Below are 11325 nucleotides of genomic sequence, written 5' to 3'. Positions count from 1 at the left end.
TATCTACCCTTTCTCTGTCCCTCATAATTTTGTATACCTCAATCACATCTCCCCTCAGCCTTCTCTGTTCTAAGGAAAACAACCCTACCCTTTTCAGTCTCTCTTCATAGTTGAAATGCTCCAGCCCAGGCAACATCCTGGTGAATCTCCTCAGCACCCTCCCCAGTGCAATCACATCCTTCCTATAGTGTGGTGCCCAGAACTGTACACAGTACTCCAGCTGTGGCCTAACTAGCGTTTTACAGCTCCATCATAACCTCCCTGCTCTTGTATTCTATGCCTCGGCTGATAAAGGCAAATATCCCATATGCCTTCCCAATCACCTTATCTACTTGTGCTGCTGCCTCCAGTGATCTATGGAGAAGTACACCAAGATCCCTCTGACCTTCTGTACTTCCTAGGGTCCTACCATCCATTGTGTATTCCCTTGCCTTGTTAATCCTCCCAAAATGGATCACCTCACATTTCTCAGGATTAAGTTCCATTTGCCATTGCTCTGCCCATCTTACTAGCCCATCTATATCATCCTGTAATCTAAGGCTTTCCTCCTCACTATTTACGACACCACCAATTTTCATGTCATCTGCAAACTTACTTATCATACCTCCTATATTCACGCCTAAATCATTATTGTACACTACAAACAGCAAGGGTCCCAGCACCGATCCCTGCGGTAAGCCACTGGTCACAGGCTTCCACTCGCAAAAACAACCCTCGACCATCACCCTCTGCCTCCTGCCAGCCAATTTGGATCCACTTTGCCAAATTTCCCTGGATCCATGTGGGACCTTACTGAAGGATCCATGTAGACTACATCAACTGCTTTACCCTCATCTACATATCTAGTCACCATCTCAAAAAATTCAGTCAAGTTAGTTAGACATGATCTCCCCCTGACAAAGCCATGCTGACTATCACTGATTAATCCCTGCCTCTCCAAGTGGAGATTTATCCTGTCCCTCAGAATTTTTCCAATATTTTCCCAAACACTGATGTTAGACCCACCAGCCTGTAATTACATGGTTTATCCCTGCTACCCTTCTTGAATAATGGCACCACATTCGCTGTCCTCCAGTCCTCTGGCACCTCTCCTGTGGCCAGGGAAGATTTGAAAATTTGTGTCCAAACCCCTGCTATCTCTTCACTTGCCTCACATAACAGTCTGGGATACATTTCATCTGGGCCTGGGGATTTATTCACTTTTAAGCCCGCTAAAACAGCTAATACTTCCTCTCTTTCAATGCTAATATGTTCAAGTGAGGTCTTGAACCATGAGATAATTCTTAGAACATGAGTATAGTGCCGCAAGCACATCAATGACTTGCTCAGATCAGCTAGGGTAAGTGGTCCTGGCGAGGCTGCTCCATTGATTTCTGACATGGCTCTGTGTCTTTAAGGCAGAGGGTACACAAGGAATGCAGTTGAATGCGTGAGCTGCCTTGGTGCCATCTACTAAATGATGAAGATTGGCATTGTTTATGTGATTGGATGTGTCGTGTGAAAGCCAATGCAGAATTTGTAATGTTGATGCATGTATGCAATGGTTGTGATGTATCATTTGTTATGACATTAAATCTGCACTGTCTGCTGCAGTATAAATGAAGCCACAACCAGCGCGGGCATACTAAGTCAGGAGGAGGGGTCCCTGACATCAAGCTGCTGGCCACGGCTGAGGAGAAGGCCTCTGAGATTGTGAGAGAGGAGGGAGGCAGGGTGAGCAGAAATGGTAAGGCTGAACCAAAAAGGCGTAAGGATGAAGTGTCATCTCTGCTCTTGCAGCCATATGTGGAAACTGAAGGAAATTGTGTGAACTCATGTGAAGCACATACATAAAGTGTCTCTTTTTGTGTCTCCACTGCTGATGCCCACACTTAAGTCGCAGAATGCCGTGTGGTCCAAGAATCCTCCTCTGGGGAGCAAAAAGAAGCCAATGCCCCAGAGGGTACACCGTCACCTGCCTCTTCTTCCACCTCCGCCAGTGCAAATACAACCACATGGTTCTCGGGGAGTTTAAGATTAGAATCTGGGTCACAAGCTGGTGTGCACAACACAGACACGTCCCAGCAGCTGAGGGAGCATGTGCCAGCCAGGAACCCTGACAATCGGAAGACTGCTGGGTACCAGGCCCCTGCTCAGCTTCACAGTCATGATGATCCTCTGTTTGTTGCAACGAAAAGTGTGCTGGTTGTGGCAGCAAAGCCATGTGGAAAATATATCGGAGGTGCCCGAGGTCATGCGTGGCTTTGCGCGTGCCGTGGAGGAGTCCATGCAAGCCATGACATCTACCATGCCCCAGGCATTTGAGCATATAGCTTCCTCAGTAGAGAGTCATGGCGAGCACTCGAGCCATACGCGATCTGACTTGCACTCCATCGCTGTTGCTGTGGGCTCCATGTAGCAGAGTCTAAGCGAGATGGGATGAGGAACCTGGACCTCCCTCTGGGTGCTCCGTCCCCTCAGGGAGTCAGGCAGGTGCCATCATGCACACAGATGGAGGAGCGGGTGCCAGCTGTCCCAGGGCCTTCCTCTCAGGACATCCCCACGGAAAGCGGTGTCCCGTCCTCCCCCTCGACATTGGCCCCCTTACATCCAGCAAGCAAGCACACAGGGGATACTCAAGCACCATTGCTGCAGACCCCCAGTAGGATGGAGCTATCAAGGCCCCATTCCCCCAGAGGACGCCTGTCACGGTCATCCACAGCCATGGGGCAGCACACTGAGCAGACTGCCTCCACCTCAGCTGCTAATATCGGAGTAGCACCTAGATGTTGTGGCAGGAAAAGAAAATTGAAACAGTTTTGAGCACTAAGGTGGCACGGGTGATGTAGAAATGTTAACAAATGCAAAGATGTATTAAAACATTTTTATTTCTTGCAAAATTTGATCCACTCTCAGTAATGTTTTGTTCAGTTACAGATTGATACAAAGATATTTTTTGGAAGCCTATGGCAGGAACTCAATGATGCTTGCAAAGCATCTCAGGAAATGTCTAACGTCCATATCTCATTGGAATTTTAGCCCTTACTCTTCAATGATGATTAATAAATTTTTTCAATACTGTTAAGCCTTACTTCTGTTTTCTAGGCTCATAATTTAATGCTGCCTGTAGTGGTGTGTAGTCACATTCATCATAGCCCATGGATGATTTCAAATGTCAATCACATGAAAGTGCAGCCACGCTTCATTAACATTGCAGAGATGACTAAGACCTCATGCAAAAGGGAATTTCTGTGTAGAATTGTTATTTTTCTTCTCCCAATGTTCCTTGATGATGTGACTTATTGTTGGCCGAAATGTGCTTAAATGAGGTTCTCCCTTGCATATCTCTCCATGGCTTTCATATCAATGGCGGCATCATTGTCATTGTTGTCCTCCTCCTCACCCGCTTCATAGTCATCCTTATCTGAGGAAGACTGGTGTTCCTCCTGTTCCTCCGCCCACAGACTGTTGTGGCATCTAATTTGCAAGGTTGTGCAAGGCACAGCAGACTACGATTATTCCTGACACTCTCTGTGGCGCATACTGAAGAGCCCCTCCAGACTGGTCAAGGTAACGGAATTGCATTTTCAGCATGCCATTGGTGTACTCAATGATGGCTCTGGTAGATGCGTGAGCAACATTGTACCTCTCTTCAGTAACACTTTGGGGATGACGTACTGGTGCCATCAACCATGTACAAAGGGGTAACCTTTGTCACCCAGGATCCAACTGTCCACTTCGGCTGGTTCCTCAAAAACTGTGGGCAGCTGGGAGTTCCTCAAAATGGAGGAGTCATGACAGCTCCCTGGGAAATGTACGCAAACATGCATGATCTCCTGTGGTTGGAAACTAGTTGCACATTTAAAGAGTGGAATCCTTTGTGATTAGTCCAGACAGCAGGCTGGTCCCAGGGAGCTCTAATGTCCACATGAGTACAGTTAATCACACCTTGCACTCTAGGGAAGCCATTGATGGCACCGAAGGCCACAGACCTTGCTGCCTGGCTGTCCTCATTTCCAGGTAAGTAGATGGAATCATTGGCACATCGGGAAAGGGCATTGGTTACCTCTTTGATGCACCTGTGGATTGCAGACTGCGAAATGCCACATATGTCGCCCATTGATCCCTGGTCGCAAAGAAATTGAGTGCAATAGTAACCTTGAGGGCAAGTGGCATTGGGTTCCCAACGAAAACAAGTAGCTGCAGGTAATACTGAAGAATCGTACACATTTCTGTCACCATTGCAAGTCACGTCCTCATGCTTCTTTGGCATTGTCTCTCTGACATTTAAAGGTAACGTGCCCTTGTCCTGAGGATGCGATCACACACCAGCACCCATCTTCAGTAATGCCTTTCCTGGATGCCTTCATTCTGAACAACCTCACCCTCTTGTGCTGCCTGCTGCTCCTGTTAAGGCATTATCCGTTGATCACCTCAGTCTCTCCCTCTACAATTCTTCACGTGTTTGAGGACAAATTGTGTGTAAGAGACTCATATCTTTGCAGCTTTTCAATTGTTGAGCTGAGAAGCGTGTTGTAAAACCATCCTTCTGCCATTCAGCAGAACCATGAAAGTTATGAGCAGATCGCTGTTATGTGCCTTACACTTATATGCAACAGGAGATCACACCCACCATCGTTTGTCTCCTCCCAATCAACTTGCATTCCTTGATTGGACACATGGTTTGCATTCTTCTTCCAGAAAATGTTGTGTCTGCGATACTAGGCAAGTTTGCCCACCTTCCACCCTTCTCCTGCCATCTTCCAGCCTGCACCCACCCAACTTAACCTTCACCTTTACCCCGTTACCATAGAACCTCCCCCCATTACCGTGGACCAGGTCATCATCAATTTATACATGCCATCCCTCCCCCGACCCTACTCCCATCACCATCCAACTGCCGACTCTCATCCTTGAACCTCCAAGAATCCACCTTGATATAGTTACAGATTCCCAATCCCCTCCCTATGATGACCTCAAATACCCACCCCTAAGTCTTGACCTTCCCCCCTACCATATACAATTGCCCCCTGTGACTGTGACTGTACCTATTGACAGCCAGTACTCTTATGCAGACACACAGGACTCGGACGACGACAGCGATCCTCCCCCCTTTTAGGCCTCTCATGTCCATCAGTTTTCTGACAGGAACACATCAACTCACCACCCTCTGCAACTGCACACAGCCAGCCTCATCGTTAAAATCAGCCACTGCACACCCTGGACTCTGCCCTCTTCCTTCCCCGGCTCCTCCATGTACCCAAGACCCCACTCTGTCCTGCCCGACTACCCTGCTCTGCTCCTCCATGTAGCGCCCGCCCATGCCGCCACCACCATCCCCTAAGAAGGTTCACCCTTGCTGATGCTGAGCCTGGAAGCAAGCATCCATTCCAAAGCTGGCATTAGTTTAGCGGCTGAATGAAGTAGACAAGAGCACAGTCCTGAGACTCAACTGTACAAATCCGACCGTTGCACGTTATGTTGAAACATTCATGAACCGGGTGGCATGGGAATATCACTCGCCATTCAGTTAATCTGCAGGAAGGATTAAATCCTAACTTTACTTAGGGTAATGAGTATTCATGGCATGAAAATGAATGCAAAGCTGCAATCAGCCACCGTGCTGGGGGAACCCGGAACACCGCAAATCCGCTGGCAACTTAATTCCTCTAAAATATCCTTCCATCGGGAATCTGGAAAAAAAACTTCTTGCCTACTTATATCGCCCTGTATGCCACAAATTCACTGTGACGGACTGCATAAAATGTCCCCCAAGAAGTCGATTTTGGTTTCCCATTGAGAAACTGGTGGGAGGTGGATGGGGTAGGAGCAGCAGAAGCCTGAACAGGTTGGTGGGGTCTGATCCTAATTTCCAGGTTACTTGTGAGAAAAGTACTCTTTTGCAGACTTACTAATAGAAATAGGCCTTTTAGATTCAAAGTTATTTTTCTCAGCAGATTGTGTAACTGACCTTGTACAGCTACGTCAGTAGACATCTCGTCTGCTGTAGTTACCTTATTTTTATGGAATCATAGCAGGGGAACTGTACAGGAGTTGTAAGGAGGCTGCTTAACTTGGGGAAGCTTTGAAATGTTGTTCCCATAATATGAGTGATTTAATGTCTCTAAGTAAGACATAAAACATATAATATTAGCTTGCTTTCGGAATGGGAGTGGATGTGCTTACATGTCAGAACAAGACCGTTCGGGATCGATCACCTTAAAACTTTGTAGCTGTTAGCAAGTTTATTTCTCTTATTTTATAATGTTAGAATTATAATCTCGGTGACAGCAGTAGCACATGCACAGTGAACGGCTGACAGAAGTATGCAGAGAAGGCAGATTATGAGATCAATCAGTATGCCACATTGATTTGACACCATTGGTGCTATTCTGGAGCTTAACGCTTCAGCTATTGCCCTCTCTTAACCTCCTAAAATAGAAATACTAGAGTTGGTAAAAGAGCACTTCAGATAGGCATGAGAGATTCACAACAGGGTGTAGTTTCTGGGCCTTTCTGTAAACCAGTAAAACCATAATGTTGTTTGAAATGAGAGTGTCCTTATAAGTAGCTGACAATCTTGCAAAGTTAGGAGATATTAGTATCAGTCTTAGTATTTGGAATCACAGAATGGTTACAGCACAGAAGGAGTCCTTTCAGCTCCTCCTGCCTGTGCCAGCTCTCTGCAAAAGCAGTTTAGCTATTCCCACTCCCCCACCCTTCGCCCCTAGCCTGCAAAATTTTCCCATTGGGTGCTTCTCCAATTCCCTTTTGAAAGCCACAAATAAATCTGCCTTACCACTCTTTCAGGCAGTGCATTCCAGATCCTAAACACTTGCTGCGTAAAAAAGTATTTTCTCATATTGCCCTTGTTTTTTTTGCCAATCACTTTAAATTGAAGTCCGCTGATTCTTGACCCTTCCGCCAATGGGAACAGTTTCTCCTTAACTACTCTGCCAAGACCCCTCATGATTTTGAACACCTCTATCAAATCTCCTCTCAATCTTCTCTAAGGAGAACAACCCCATCTTCTCCAATTTATCCACATAACTGAAGTCCCTCATCCCTGGAACCATTCAAGTGAATCATTGCTGCACCCTCTCTAAAGCCATCAGATCCTTTCTCAAGTGTGGTGCCCAAAAATAGACACAGTACTCCAGTTGAGGTCAAACCAGTGTTTTATAAATGTTCATCACAATTTTCGTGATTTTGTATTCTATACCTCTATTTATAAATCCCAGGATCCCATGTGCCTTTTTAAACCACTTTCTGAACCTTTAATCATTGGTGCACAAATACCCCCAGGTCTCTCTGTTCCTGCACCCCATTTAGAATTGAATCCTTTAGTCTACATTGCCTCTCCTTGTTCTTCCTAACAAAATGTATCACTTCAAACTTCTCTGTGTTAAATTTCATCTGCCATGTTTCTGCCCATTCAACCAGCCTTTGTCTGTGCAGATACTATTGATTTTAAGGTGGAAGGACTGGGACATATTTTGGACATGACAGTTAAGGCTAACACTGATTGTTCAGCTGAAATTCTCATTCCATTGATCTGCTGCCCAACAACTCTGGTTGCAAACAACTATTGGACTGCACCTGTTTCTTCATCATCCTCTATGTTACCAGTGTCCCCTCCATCATCATGCTAAAAGCCCTCCTCCAATAGTGACTCCATGTGCTGTCCCAGTTACAAAGCAAAGTTATGCAGTATACAGCAAACTACAATCACACAGAACACTCGTGAGTATTGCAAGAAGCTACCAGACCTGTCCAGGGGCACCTGGATGATTGCTTGAGGATTCCACTGGCATACGCGATCAGGGCTCTCATTGTCCTATGAATCTAGTCGGAATCGAGTTCCACAGGCAAGTTAGGATTCCTAAGAGAAATCATATGCAGGGGATATGAGGCTTGCTGTGCTGGGGCAAACAGTAGGGGGATGGATGACTGGTGGATACAAAACTGCATGATGCACTGCTAGGCATCACACACTAGTCTTAAATTAATAAAGTGAAACTTTTTGCAATACATGAAGGAGTGTGGAGGAGCCTGCAGGACGGTCTGGATTCAATCAATAATGCCCTCAATTTGGAAGATTCCTGTGATCTGTGCAGACCCCAGAGCCCTGTGTTGCTGCATCTAGATGACCTTGGTGAAAAATGATGAATGTGAATAGCAAACAAGGCATCAGTCAATTGTTTAATACAAGTATGGACTCCACATTGATTGATGTTGCTGATATTTCCTGAGGCACACTGAAAGAAGTTGGAGGGGGAAAAAAATCAGCGCAGCAATAACCATGACTACAGCTGGCAATGCTTTACTCACTTTAACAGTTGCCTGTGAGTCTTTTTGTCAGATGTAACAGAACTTGGCCAATATCTCTCTGGACAATCTGAGCCTATTTAAGCAACCTACAAGCTACTGCAAGGAAAATGACTTAGCAGTCCAGGTACTATCTGTGCAGAGAGAAACAGAATTAAAGGGCTGAATTTTACTAACCTTCTAGGGACAGGCTTGGAGGCCGTAAAATGGCAAGGGAAGGTGGGGGGATGCGGGGGGGGAGGGAGTGGTGGAGTGTTCGTTGCCTTCCCAACACCATTGGGATGGGTGAGGACGGCCTTCCCATCCAGAGGCCAATTGAGGGGATAAAGCTGACGCCTTTGCTGCGGGCAGATCATTTAGGGTCAGAGAGGAGAAAGTCGGAGTGATAGTGAAAACACAGCAAAGGGTGAGATTGGAAGGAGAGATGAGGTCAGAGGATAGTGAGGGGGAGGAAGAATCCAGATGGGTGTTGGTATCCATGGTTCAATGAAGAGTGCAGGAGGGCATGCAAGGAGCAGCACCAGGCATACCTCAAAATGAGGTGCCTGCCTGGTGAAACTACAGCACAGGACTACTTGCATGCCAAACAGCGGAAGCAGCATGTGATAGACAGGGCTGAGCAATCCCATAGCCAACGGATCAGATCTAAGCTCTGCAATCCAGCCACATCTAGTCATGAATGGTGGTGGACAATTAAACAACTAACAAGAGGTGGAGGCTGCACAAATATCCCCATCCTCAACGATGGGGCAGCCCAGCACATCAGTGCAAAAGACAAGGCTGAAGCATTTGCATCCACCTTCTGACAGAAGTACCGAGTGAATGATCCACCTTGGCCTCCACCTGAGGTCCCCAGCATCACAGATGCCAGTCTTCATCCAATCCGATTCACTCCACATGATATCAAGTAACGGCTGAAGGCACTGGATACTGACAACATTCTGCAATAGTACTGAAGACTTGTGCTCCAGAACTAGCTGCGCCCCTAACCAAGCTGTTCCAGTACAACTTCAACACTGGCATCTACCCACAATGTGGAAAATTCCCCAAGTATGTCCTGTACACAAAAAACAGGACAAATTCAACCCAGCCAATTACCGCCCTATCAGCCTACTCTCGATCATCAGCACAGTGATGGAAGGGATTGTTGACAGTGCTATCAAGTGGCACTTGCTCTGCAATAACCTGCTCACTGATACTCAGTTTGGGTTTCGCTAGGACCACGCAGCTCCTAATCTCATTACAGCCTTTGTCCAAACATGGACAGAAGAGCTGAACTCCAGAGGTGAGGTGAGAGCGATTGCCCTTGACATCAAGGCAGCATTTGACAGAGTATGGCATCAAGGAGCCCCAGCAAAACTGGAGTCAATGGGAATCGAAGGGAAACTCTCCGCTAGTTGGAGTCATACCTAGCACAAAGGAAGACAGCTGTGGTTGTTGGAGGTCAATCATCTCAGTCCCAGGACATCACTGCAGAAATTCCTCAGGGTAGTGGCCTAGGCCCAACCATTTTCAGCTCATAGCGTCATAGAGTCATCCAGCACAGAAACAGGCCCTTCGGCCCATCATTTCTGTGCCGGCCATCAAGCACCTACCTATTCTAATCCCATTTTCCAGCACTTGGCCCATAGCCTTGTATGCTATGGCGTTTCAAGTGCTCATGTAAATACTTCTTAAATGTTGTGATGGTTCCTGCCTCTACCATCTCTTCAGGCAGTGCATTCCAGATTCCAGCCACCCTCTGGGTGAAAATTTTTTTCCTCAAATCCCCTCTAAACCTCCTGCTCCTTACCTTAAATCTCTGCCCCCTGGTTATTGACCCTTCGGCTAAGGGAAAAATTTTCTTCCTATCTAACCTATCTATGCCCCTCATAATTTTGTATACCTCAATCATGTCCCCCCTCAGCCTTCTCTGCTCTAAGGAAAACAACCCTAGCCTTTTCAGTCTCTCTTCATAGCTGAAACATTCCAGCCCAGGCAGCATCCTGGTGAATCTCCTGTGCACCCTCTCCAGTGCAATCACATCCTTCCTATAGTGTGGTGACAGAACTATACATAGTACTCCCGCTGTAGCCGAACTAGTGTTTTATACAGCTCCATCATAACCTCCCTGCTGTTTTATTCTATGCCTCGGCTAATAAAGGCAAGTATCCCATATGCCTTCCTAACCACCTAATCTACCTGTGCTGCTGCCTTCAGTGATCTATGGACAAGTACACTGAGGTCCTTCTGACCTTCTGTACTTCCTAGTGTCCTACCATCCATTGTATATTCCCTTGCCTTGTAAGTCCTCCCAAAATGCATCACCTCACACTTCTCAGGATTAAATTCCATTCAAAGTGATTCCTGACAACGCAGCCGGCCACTGACGTCATCAGGCTGCGCCAAGGTGCGCACATGCGCAGACGGGCTCCTGCTCTCTGCGCGTGCGCTGCGTTCCAACTTGCCAGGACTGGTTAGCACATGCGCCGATGACGTCATCGCGTGACATGTGCATCTTCGGGAAACCGGCCTGGTCGGCTTCTGCGCATGTGCTTTATGCGTACAGCAGTACAACGCCAACGGGTATTCACCCATGCATCAAGCTCTGCTCCCTCACCCCTTGCTGCTCTCTCCAGCCGCTCTGTTCTCCCCCTCGCTGCTCTCTCCAGCCACTCCGCTCTTTCGGCCACTCCGCTCCCACCCTCGCTGCTGTCTCCGGCTGCTCTGCTCTTTCCAGCTGCTCCATTTCCCTCCCCTACCCTGTCCCCGGACCGCTCGCTCGCCCCCTCCCCGGCCCGCCTCCCTCCACCCCCCCATCTCCGGCCCGCTCCGTTCCCCCGCCCCCTCGCTGCTCTCTCTGGCCGCGGTAGCATTGTCAGCAAACGCAGCCTTATGTTTATTGTATCTAATATTTCACACTCCTCCTCTTTAACTTCAATGTCTACATCAACCCTCTCCTTTGTGAAGACAGAGGCAAAAACTCATTAAGAACCCTGCCCACATCTTCTGCATCCACACATAAGTTCCCTTGTACAT

This window comes from Heterodontus francisci, chromosome 17 (assembly GCF_036365525.1).
Source record: "Heterodontus francisci isolate sHetFra1 chromosome 17, sHetFra1.hap1, whole genome shotgun sequence".
Lineage (NCBI taxonomy): Eukaryota > Metazoa > Chordata > Chondrichthyes > Heterodontiformes > Heterodontidae > Heterodontus > Heterodontus francisci.
This window is presented reverse-complemented; position numbering follows the sequence as displayed.